The sequence below is a fragment of the Mytilus californianus genome, unplaced genomic scaffold (assembly GCF_021869535.1).
Source record: "Mytilus californianus isolate M0D057914Y unplaced genomic scaffold, xbMytCali1.0.p SCAF_2, whole genome shotgun sequence".
Lineage (NCBI taxonomy): Eukaryota > Metazoa > Mollusca > Bivalvia > Mytilida > Mytilidae > Mytilus > Mytilus californianus.
In genome coordinates, this window is record NW_026262668.1 from 124,794,882 (window position 1) to 124,806,953 (window position 12,072).

Consider the following 12,072-nt stretch of genomic DNA (forward strand, 5'->3'; position numbering starts at 1 on the left):
ATGTTTATATTGTAATTACTGTTACATATGCATTATTGGTATGTAAGTGTGTCCAATCATATTGCTTTATGGACCCTAATTTGGTGAATAAATTTTCATATTCTTATTATTTATACATGTTTATATTGATATACTTTCTCTTAATACTTTTAGAAATTGTTGTGTGCTCTAATTGTGCACTTAAGTCAGCAATTATCGTTGGGGCTTTTAACTGCATGTACGTAAATCTTCTTTCGAGTCGTATTTTAGTTTACATTTTGATTCAAGTGTTACCAAACTTCGTTATTATAGACTTCAAAATATATCATGCTTCCAGACCATGTACGAACCTATTCAACAACCTTGCCGTGGAGAGCATTGCATTTGCGCCAATCAAAAAAAAAATATAGTATTTCATTTGCGCCTATAATTGCTTACATTTGAACTTTGATGGATTGTTGTCTCATTGGCAATCATATCACATCTCCTTATTGTTATATTGTAACCTTATTATTAAAAGTCTCTTTTATATCAATTATTTATACTATTTACGTGTATTATTGGCGCAAATAAAATGTTATGCCGTCACGTTCTATCATGATTGAGGATTAATAAATTAAAAACGCTGTTTCATTTATAATTCCAATTTCTCTACAAATATTTGATACCGAACAAACAAACTGCTCCATTTGAATTACAAAATGTATAAACGCAAATCTTTACAATTGCTGTTAATAAAACTGACAATATATCTTTGATTTCATGGGAGAAGAGGCAACGAGCAACAGTAAAAAGATGAACAACATAGAAAGACTACAATTTATATCATTGAAATATGTACGGATTTACAAGCTTTGAAAACTGCATATAGATTTTTTGGATGTGCAGTCCAAAATTGTTCAGGAACTCGAACATTTATGTGTTTCTTAAATAAATGAGCCTCACACCTATAAGTATATCTTATTTTTTACAAGATTGCAGTAGCAAACTGTCAACTTTAAAATGATACTATGATTAATTTGGTCAACTGGAAGATGTACGACTCTTTGTTTAAGTAGGTATTGATCTGTGTGAAATTAATGACAAACAATTCTCTTGCACAAACTGACAAAGTGGACTTTTTCATTGGTTTGGCACGTTCATTCTCCGCATGAATGTTGACAGCAAATAGAAATATGAAAACAGAATCACCATATAATAGTATCATTTCCTTCTAAATATAAAAAACGATTAGACCAGCAGGCAAGAGGAGGTTTGTGTAAAATTGGTTTGAAAAAGAGAGGCGAAAGATACCAAAGGGAAATTCGAACTCATAAGTCAATAACAAACTGACAACACCATGACAAAAAACAGTATAAAAACACAACATAGAAAACTAAAGACAGCAACACGAACCCCACCAAAAACTGGTGATGATCTCAGGTGCTCCGGAAGGGTAAGCAGATCCTGCTCCATATGTTAAATTGTTGCTAAGCGAATAAGTTCCTCGCGCACCAAAATCAATTTATTTTTCTGTTGGCTTTATAAGTCACTGGAACAAACCAAATCTCCGTACATGCATGAAGCTAGAGATGTTCAGGGAAAATATAAACAAAATCGATTTACATACAGCAAGGATTAACACTTTTGAATTTAATTCAGTAGACATCTTCAGGCCGACCTTATTCCTATATTAACACAATCTGACTAAATTACAGATCCTGTGTCCTGTGGCTACGACAATTGGAACATACTCATGGTCATCTGTGACACAGATAACAACGTTCAACCAACTCATGATGGCGTCTGCCAAAATTTCGTAAGGATGACTTCATCTCTACCTTTAAGAACCTTGATTCAATAGATTTCTTGTAAGCAGCAACTCTCTATCAAGGGAAATCATTATTAGAAACACAAGCTCTCGGATAACGTGTCAACTGGGAGATATATACCGTACTCCATTATCCGGCGCTGCTAGAATTTTGTTACATAGAAATTGAAAGGTAACGACTTGAAAGCTCATATCATGAGTTTCTATATGCAAGTCAAGATATGAAGCAGACTTAACTGTATCTGTGGTAATCTTTAATTCAATTTCCGTAGGAAAGATGCTTTTAATATTGTCAAAGATTTGGATTCTTTCTTTTAAGAAACATGCTTTTGATGCAGTTTTCTCGATAATGATAATGAAAATAAGACAATATGCATTTGTATGTATATTTCATGTAACATAGTTTAACCGATATTTCATTTTCAATGTACGATTATGGTTTCGAAATAGCTTTTAAGGTATCTAGGGTGTCTTCCTCCATCTTGGATTTTGAAATAGCAGATAACAATCGGTCTATATCTTTAATGAAATGTGCAAATTTCGAGAGTAGTATGTAAATTATGTGTAAGAATTTTCTTGTAACTATAGAAAATTATGTGTTTTATCATATTTACGGCTGTATTTTACAGTTAACAGAATATTATTGTTTGATTCATTTTTTTTCAACTGGTTTGCCACATAAGGGGAGATAACTCAGATAGAATGGGAGATAACTCAGATAAAGTAACTTTTATAATAGAATGTGTTGTGAATTTACTTATTTTATTATGTAGCAAGAAAACGAGTCCGTTGACCCCATTTTTTCTTTTTCTTACCTGAAAGCATATTATTACTGACATGATTTATAACAAACTTTTCTAAAATTGTCCGTTTATAAATTTTGAAATTAGAAAGAAACTAAGGTTTCAACTCCCTCAGGCAAAGTTGACCTTAGATGAATTTGGCTATTTGTTTTAGGTATTTTTGTCATATAGCTCTTCAACTGTTTCGGTACTTATACATCCCTCGGATTTCAAGTGTTTGGCATTGAGCGTTCCTGATGAAGGTAAATCCAGAAAAGCGCTTCGGACGCATGAAATTATTAAACGTGTTGTTTTCAATTTTTTATTAGATCTATCTTCTCATATTTTATCTTACAATTCTATGGTGTAGTTTTCTTTTTATCACACAAAATTGTGTTTTCCATGCATAATCTATATAAAATCTGACAATTTTGCACAACCTGTAGCGTGAAAAAAAGCTCGTTGACCCATACTTTTTATTATATTTTTGAAAAAAGCATGATATAAACTACATTTTGACAAATTATTAAAAAATTCTATGGATATTAATGAAGACCCCCTATCCACCTTAATTGATACGGTTTTCGATTAATCAAACTATTGATTTTGTAACCTTTTTCGTAAGAGTTACTTTTCTAATTTCTCGCTTCACCATTATTTTCGACAAACTTTGCAAAGCCTTTTTTATAAACTCTTTCAGGGAGACTTGAGTGTGTGTCCATTCTTAAAATAGACGCAACAAAACAGGAATCAATAGATTTCAGGATATAATGTGTATCAATTTTTGCAAAGCGGGATACATGTCAAAAGAATTCTTATCTTACGACACTCAGCATTATGATGTACATTTCCCTCTTGATATTGCCAGTTTTATTTGTTGCCTTTTTATGAGGTTACATATTGTTATAAAGTTAAAATAAAATAAATGCAAAAGAATAAACAAAACAAAACAAGCAAACACACCAATTTACAACGGTCGAAGAAAGACCATTGTGTGTATTTTATGACGAGCAAGCGAGAGGTGGCAATGAACAGCTAATATTAGAAGTAACAAAGACAATTATCAGATTATATCATCGAGGGTCTATTTTTTGACAATTTACATTAAGAGAATAATTCATCTCAATGATAATTCTAGTATAACAAATAATTTCTACATAAAATTATGATTATCGAATGCAAAAAATCCTTGAACCATCCACTTCTGACACGATGACCCGAAGAAAAAAAAAAAAAAAATTTCTTCTTTTTTTCCTTATTTCTTGAATACAAAACTAACTTTCTTCTTTCTCGTATGTTTGCACTATCATTTTTTTCTGGTCAAGTATTATCTAATTTCAAATTAATGGCCTAATTGTGACAGCAAAGCAATTCTGCCTTCACCTGGTATAGTCTACAAAATCAAAATGTATTCGCCTTATATGCCCCCCCCCCCCGGAATTGTTTATCTAAGTATCCAGTAAATTTTCTACATCTCCGATCTATTATCATGTTTTTAATCTGTATCTTTTTCGTTCCATTACTCCATCTCGTAGCCAGATCAAACTAGTTCATTGTAAACGGCCTTTATAAGCTGTATTTACTGGTTACGGTTTTAAATCGATTTTTTTGTAAGAAATACTTCTGTATAACCAATTTATGACGCAAAAACATCTGTTGCAAATCTTTTTATACCCAAGGGTAGACAGGGATATGGAAATAATTTCATCCCTGGACTTTTCCCGTCCGGTAGTTAAATACTTGTTAAAGTGGGGCGTCCGTTGTGCTGGATGTATAAACACACAGCCACGTCCAGTCGGAATGGTACGTTAAATCCGATCAACGGATGTTTGGCGAAGGGTACGTTCCATGCTGTCTGTACGTTAGAGAACGCTTGCAACAACTGATGGGTCCGTAGAATTTTCTGCCAGTTTCCAACATACCTTTATTTTCAAGTGGCAGACTAAATGTCAACCCTTCCGAACTTTCAAAACCTACCGAATGTATTAATTGTTGTCTCGTCTTGAGTTTTCATGAAATGTTTGGCACTGGACTTTTAGCAAGTAACAATTAAACAATAAATACTTATCTTTTTTTCAATTTTCACAGGACTCAGTTGTATGTACCAAAATAAAGAAATGGGCAAGGTACGACCACTTAGTGTAACAGATAAAACATATGTCACCGAACACTTAAAGTTAAAACAGACATGTATGTACTATGTTTAAAAGTGGCCCTAAATTATATATACCACCTTTTTTGCCTTGTTTCAGGAGTATACACTTTTGCTTATTTTGCTTATTACAAATGGCTAATAAAAATGTTTTTATAATTTTTATTGTATACACTCTAACGGCAGAGATATAGGACATGATTGTTTTACCTCGGGTATACAGTCTAATCATTGATACTGGCCATGGTTGTGATATCTCGGGGTATGCAGTCAAACAACAGTGACATAGGACATGATTGTTTTATCTCGGGGACTAACAGTCTAACAGCAATGATTTAGGCCATATGGAGGAGTTAAAACGTATAACATTTGCTACTTTTACTTTCATAAACAACGTTCATAAGATGCTGTATAACCAATAGTGGCCTTGAAACTACGAGTTCATTGTCCAAACAACTGTGATTGTATGAGTCATGCTTACTATTTGAAACATTCGTCCTTAAGGTGTTTATGAAATATGATAACTGACGCCAGTGCGAGTATAAAGGATGCACCAAAGACGATCCAGTATTTCTTCAATTAATTTTTTGGACTTGACTTTTCATTTTCCCAATAATTTGAATTGTACTTTCCAATTCATACACGAATCATCCCCAATACCAGTGTTTTACAGAAAAGATTTATCTCTTTTCTAAGCATGTTTAAAGTTTTATTTTCTTTTTTTCAAATTATCTTGTATTAGATGTCAAAGAAATAAAGATAAGGACATAAAACAATAAAACTGCTGTCAAATAAAGCCGATTAATTCCAGTTTTTGAAAGCGCAAGCTTTATCGACTAAGATTCGATTGCAGTTTTCTGTATTTTAGCTAGCTATTACCGTGATTTATCAGAAATATGAGGACATTTACGCGTGTTCCATTGTACACTGACCCGAAGCCTTATCTGAAGTTAAATATCGAATTGCGAAATCATTAGTACATTTTAAAGTATAATCATTAAAGATAACGTTGCATGAAGAATTGTTTTTTTTTTTATTACATTCCAGTACATCTGTTAAATATTTTCTAGTATTCACATTGTCTCATCCTTTTTAATACAGAATTCATGGGAGTCCTTTGACATATTTACATAGGGGAATACCAACGAGTCTTTTTCAAAGGAAAAAAAACGAGCTTATAAGAGAAACTCACGTAAAAATTCTCACATGAAAATTCTCCATGAACTTCAGGTGAAATGAGATTCATATGAATCTCATATGAAATTTTATACATGAATTTTACGCAAAAAAGGTATTTTTCGTGTTTTTTTTTTTTATCAAATTTGAAAATTTAGATGTTATTTGATAAACTTTATTTTGAAAATTCACGTGAAAAAAATTCATGTGATTTTCACATCAGATTCACGTGAAACTCATGTGAAATCAGTTCACGTGAGTTTCACGTGGCTCGTTTGAGGTGAAATTCACGTGAGATGAATTTCCCTGTGTAATAGTTCAACTAGTTGAGCAACAGAAGAACTTTATGATAAGTGTTCACCAGAAAACATTAAATAGACTACGCAGAAAAAATGTCTCCATACAAAGCAAGTTATAAGCTGCTCAATATTAAAACAAAAATGACGAGAAAACTTACAGGCACTTGTCTTTGAAGCATATAGGTATTTTTTTCAGAGACAAGTGCCTGTGAGAAAACTCCCTACTGTTCATCGCCAGTTCAAGACGGTCGATGAAACACACCCACACAAAAATGAAAACAATGTATCCCAATATGACCAATGTTGTAACGACCGAGTCCAAGCACAATATCATTGTTGTAGTTTGAGATGTGAACCGTAATCCACTAGGAAACAGCGAAAGAAGTGACAAAAGAAGCAAATGATGAAAACAAACAATTAGAGAGAAACTAGGACAATGCTATTATACTAAACGCATACAATAACCACTAAACAAGAAAGCAATATTTCTACCCAGAGCTAGGTTCGAGAATTACTGACAATATAAAACAATCCGACGTATTCATTCAAAAATCCACTTACATAAATATCAGTAGATTCAGTTATATATCAATTAATTATACACATTTTAAATTCATGGAGTTTCTCCACTATCCAAAGATAACAGAAAAATATACATTTCCTCTCCCAAAGACATATTACGACGAAACAATTTACAAACATTTTATTTCCCCCGTAAAAAATAATTATATACAACAAATCTATCCGAACAATTTTTAAAGTAAGTGAAGTGAATTATACAATAGAATTCTCCTGAACAAAGCAAAACATTGATAATGGGAAAAGTGGAGTACTTTGATGTTACAATATTAGAAAAGGAGATTGAGGATTTTTGTTGTTAAAAAAAGAAATTGACAAAGTGAATATTGTTTTCATTTAGAGATGGGTTTACGATATTTCACATGCAGGCAGACATAGAAAAACCTGTAAGAACTTTATTCCAGAAATGACCAAGATTAATATCTTGGTGACATGGCAAAGGGAATAACACACAAAAAGAAAACAGTACATATTGTCTATTAGACTAATTCGATTTAATGAGGTCAGACAATTCCTTCGTAATGTCCATATATACACTTACGGTATGATGAAATAATGTAAATTTCCAATAGTTTCTGCGTTTCAAGCAAGTGAAGGCTGATTCAGTCACGACGAAGTTACATATATGCCATTTCTTAAAAAGAGGATTGGACATGTGATTAAGTATTTCCTGTCAATGTCAACAGACAAGCATTCAGGATTTTACTTTACAAGACACTTACTTTGACTAATGATGCTACAGCCATTTTGACAGTTAGTCATGCACTTAAACAATGATAAAGAAAGTTTGTTCGTGTTACGTTTCGTGTGTCCTTTAGTCAGCTGATTCTTTTCTATTATATTTGTTTTTAGATGAACGAAGAATATAAACAAACTTACATATCCGTGTAACATTCTAATAGTATCAACCAACTCTAAACAAAACTTATTTTTTGCACAAAAGTAACCAATGTTATTCTAAGGACTACAGACACGTCGGTTGACATCAGGTGCGGATTCAAGGTTTGAGAAAAAGAGGCCACAATTGTCCATAACGGTAAAAATCGCTCGGAGCATAGCGAGGCGAATTTATTTTACAACTTTATGCCAAAAATTATGTTTTTTCGGTCAAGGGGTACGCCCTCTACACACGCCCCCTCGTATCCGCCACTGAATATTGAGGTATATACTTGACACGACATACTGTGCATTTAAGAAGTGTTCAAAATGGTCCAGTATAAAAAAAAAAAAACAGTTCCATATAAGACATTGAATTCTGTATAGCTTGAACATGCTAGTACGTGTCAAATATTCAAATTTCGAACATTGGCGACCAAATTAACAGTTCAGTTTTTACTTCTGTCATAATTACTCATAGTAACTATTTAAAACAAGTTATCTACTTGTTTTATTAAGGTTCGTGGATTCTTTCATTAAGATCCAAAGTTTCATGTCCAAAACAGAAGGATTTCCCGTAAATGCCGCGTATAGACATAGTACAATGGTTGATCTATATTTTATTTTTTGATATTCCAAGGTATTTTTTTATCATTACTCTGAAATGTATAATCCTTCAATGTGTTATAAAGATAAGATATTATAGATTTTTTGCATATAAATGGTTCAGTAAATTCATATTTTTTTCCCAGCGTGATTTTCTTTTTGCAAAGAACTAATTGATTGTTATGAGGTCATTCTAAGGTCTGAATATTATAAGAAAGAATATTGGATCAATAACTAGTATATGAATTGTTAATAGTTATTTTGATTGTTGAACAGGCAGTTTCACACTGATGTGTAGAGAAATAGTTCGATGACATTTCTGACACTAGTAGACGTAAAAGATCTGTTGTCAAACTAAATTTCATATCCGTGGCCAAACTAAGGTTCTGAACTAGAACAACATCTACCCGATTTCACTTTAACAAAAAATGAAAACAACACGTTATTGATTTCATGCGTCCGAAGCGATTTTCTGGATTTACCTTCATCAGGAATGCTCAAACTCGAACACTTGAAAGCCAAGGATGTATAAAAACCAAAAAAAGTTGGAAGAGCTATATGACAATAAAGAACCTTAAAAAAAAATAGCCAAACCCACCTAAGGTCAACTTTGCCTGAGGGAGTTGAAATAGTAGTTTCTTTTTAATTTCAGTACTAATTTATTCTAAATTTTGAATAGTAACAATGCGTTATATTTACCCATAGTGTATATGCATAAATGTTTGTAGTCAAGACTTTAAAATCTTCGTCTCCTAGCAATTATTGTAATAGTGCATGTGAGATGTTTTCCTAGATGTGCAAGATACTACCATTCTAAGCAGCACTATATTTATAAAAAAATAAACAAGGCCACCTACATTCGTTCATATGAATAAAATAGGCGATAGGATCAGCTTTTCATGTTTTGATTCATAACCTATTGGTGTTTTTCACTATCTAAAAAGTAGGAACAAAATGTAGATTTGCTTCGAACCCAATCTAATTAAAATATAGATATTTGATTTCGTTATCCTCATATTAAACGCGTAAGCGAGTTACGATAGATCTGAATTTTAATCAGATTTTTTCGAACCAGGGTGTATTCGATTTGCTCCAGACAATGTTTATAACCTTAAGTTATTATAGGTTACTATCGCTATATGCGGGCTGTGAGTTCTTGAGGACTTGTTGACGTTTCGGTATTGCTGGTAGACTGTTCAGTATTACTTGATGGCTCCATCAAGTCCAGGTGATTTTGTTTTGGTACTTATTGTAGACTGTTAACCCTGGCTATCTCTTCCTTTAAATTGTCAGTAATTCGCTTCTGTTAGTCCTTAATGAGATACTTTGTCCAGTTATCAATATTTCGGTACTGTTTATAGACTTATCCCCGATGGTATCATATACTCTAATTGCCAGTGCTTGTGGACTGTTAGTTCTTAACGGTATTACATCAAGTTGTCTCAGTCCATTAAATTTTGCATTTTCACAGATAGGTTCGTGCAACTTCCTCAAATTGAACTAAAATGTTTTGGCTTTTTGTTTAAGGTCGTCTTTGTTTTCAAAGCAAAAAAAATATAAACATACACTGGTTCTCTCCTGATAAAGCCCAGGGTACACCAAAACAACCACAAGAACTCAAAGGACGAGACTATTTGCCAGTGGGTGTCAAGGCAAACAACTATCAATCAAATGGATCACGTGAATAAATTGGTTTTATGTCTTTCATGTCCGTCAGTTATGCGGTATGCTGCTCCATTTATTAAAAAGTCCTGGTCACTGATGAGAGTGGATTCAACAACAGCATGATATGTACATATATAAATTCATTTCTTTCTTTATTATTTTTGTGATGTATTATGTAATGTGTTATTTTGTTTTCATGTATGCCATCAACCCCACTGGGGTATAATAGTGCGCTATTTTCAATATATAAAACGACAGATGTGAGACATTGCCGAATCCTTATACATGATTATGTTGTAACATTTTATCGAGTCTATGTTATGGAAAAGGTTTTAGTAAGAAATAAAATTAAATCTTTGAATCTTTGAAGATGTTATCAATATTGTTGTTATTGATACATGAAAATGTTAAGAGGAATCACCACAAAAAACTGGACAGTCAAACAAACCACAACAACCACCAACACTCAACCCCCTCCGATAAAATAGAAGTTCAAACAAAGAAAACAAACCCAAACGAACAAAACATGGACAAGATAGCCCGCTGACTTGGTACATGCACACAATGCACACACCCGCCTCTTTGCCTATCTAAACTATCTGTCGTAAACCTAAAAGACACAATTAAAACTAGCTTGTAGTTACTAAGCGTTCGCCGTGTCAATCAATGTAGCATCTAATCATTAATAGCTAATTTGTTTGCAATATTAAAGCATCTTTAAACTATCTTTCCATTTTCCAATTATATTAACTTAAAAAGAACGCTATATCTATTGACATTCTGTCAGATAAATCCGCTTAATACGAATTTTCTGAGTCCGCACTAATTTAAAAAAAAAAACAGAGTAGAAATTAAATTTAAGCGAACTTTTGTCCAGTGGTATTTTATATTAGAGTTTAAAGGGCTTTATTTTCTGACTGATTTTGATCGTGTGTTCTTTCGAGTACCCTCTGTAAGTCAACTGGTCGATATAAAAAGGAAGGGGTGAGATCTCATCTGTTCCTGTCGAAGGTTCTTCAGTGGTTGTCTTTGTCATATTTTAACGTATTTTGGCATTTGGCGAATTTGGTGTTGATTTCAGATCTTTGAAATCTCTGTTAAAGTGATTCATAAGATTTAATTTAGATAAAGGAATGACAGTCCATGATTTGCTAAGAGAAACATAGAAGGTGCACAAATACATTATATGGTGAAGTTTCTGTAAGAATTTTTCTTAAAATCATCAAATTTCCAATTTCAAGTCCATAGAAAAACATCGATTTTTGACGTTTTTCACCAACTACAAAACAGGTTGGTTAATACCCTAAAAAAACAAGGTCATTGACCCTATTATTCATCGAGCCAGAGTTTTTTTTACAAATTTTTAACAAAATCTGTGACATAGCCCATTTACTGTTCCTTCACCTTAAATTCAAATAACGGAAACGGAAACAAATAAGTACCGTAATGTGCAGATATGACAATGCTCATGTCATGTCAAAGTAACATTGGGTTGAAAAAATGAAATGCAAGGTGCAAAAGAACATCATATGAGTTAGATTCTGTTAGACGGCTCCATGGTGTTGATGGCTGAATTTTGATAATCCCTGTTAAAAGAATTCATATTTTTTTAGACTCGGAGGTCAACAAACCGCATAAACATCTTTAGCGTGTGAACACGAATGAGTCAGTTTCGTGCAAAGTAATCCCCAAAAACCTCGTTCAGATCAAGAAATGAAAAAGGAGATGCAACAGTATATTAATTGAGTTTTAATCTGTGAACGTTTCAGAATTCTGTAAAGCGGTTTGAAGCGGTAGAGGATAAAACAAGAGTGCACCCGCTGAAATGTCTCGCTTGTTTTACTGACCATTGATTTTGTGTTGAAAGTCTTAAAGATGAAGGTTTTACTAAAAGCATTACAGAAACTAAACATTTTTAAAAATCTATGACAATGAGGTCAAGGTCAGATAAATTGTGTCAGACAGACATATACACCTTCTAATTTTTGTTTACACCAAATACAGTTGACCTATTGCGTATGCTAATGGAAAAACAGACCAAAATACAAAATCTTAACATTGAAATGAATCATAAATATGAGGTCAAGGTCAGATAATACCTGCCAAACAGACATGTGCACCTTACAATTATTCCATTCACCAAATATA